Genomic DNA, 721 nt, shown 5'->3' on the forward strand with positions numbered 1-721 from the left:
GAGGGCTTCTAAATGTTACATTTAGAAGACATTTAACTGTTAAGGAGTGAAGATATGGAGGAGAAAGTAGGAGAATAAGATAATGAAAAATGTCTGATTTGTGTTTGGGAATGTACACTGTAACCTACATCAAGATTATTATTTATATTTTTTTTTGTTATCTATATATATTTATTTGGTCACTTATTTTGGTCCTTTCAGTATTATTAATGTTTTAATTATTATTTTCGCTTCTGCCATATGTTCATGATGTTCTAAGTGTTGGATGGTGTTGTAGTAAAACAAAAAAACAATCCATCCATCCATCTTCGTCCGCTTATCTGGGGTCGGGTCGCGGGGTAGCAGCTCCAGCAGGGGACCCCAAACTTCCCTTTCCCGAGCCACATTAACCAGCTCCGACTGGGGGATCCCGAGGCGTTCCCAGGCCAGGTTAGAGATATAATCCCTCCACCTAGTCCTGGGTCTTCCCAGAGGCCTCCTCCCAGCTGGACGTGCCTGGAACACCTCCCTAGGGAGGCCTCCAGGGGGCATCCTTACCAGATGCCCGAACCACCTCAACTGGCTCCTTTCGACGTGAAGGAGCAGCGGCTCTACTCCTCACGGATAACTGAGCTTCTCACCCAATCTCTAAGGGAGACGCCAGCTACCCTCCTGAGGAAACCCATTTCGGCCGCTTGTACCCTGGATCTTGTTCTTTCGGTCATGACCCAGCCTTCATGAC

The sequence above is a fragment of the Sander vitreus genome, chromosome 23, assembly GCF_031162955.1.
Source record: "Sander vitreus isolate 19-12246 chromosome 23, sanVit1, whole genome shotgun sequence".
Lineage (NCBI taxonomy): Eukaryota > Metazoa > Chordata > Actinopteri > Perciformes > Percidae > Sander > Sander vitreus.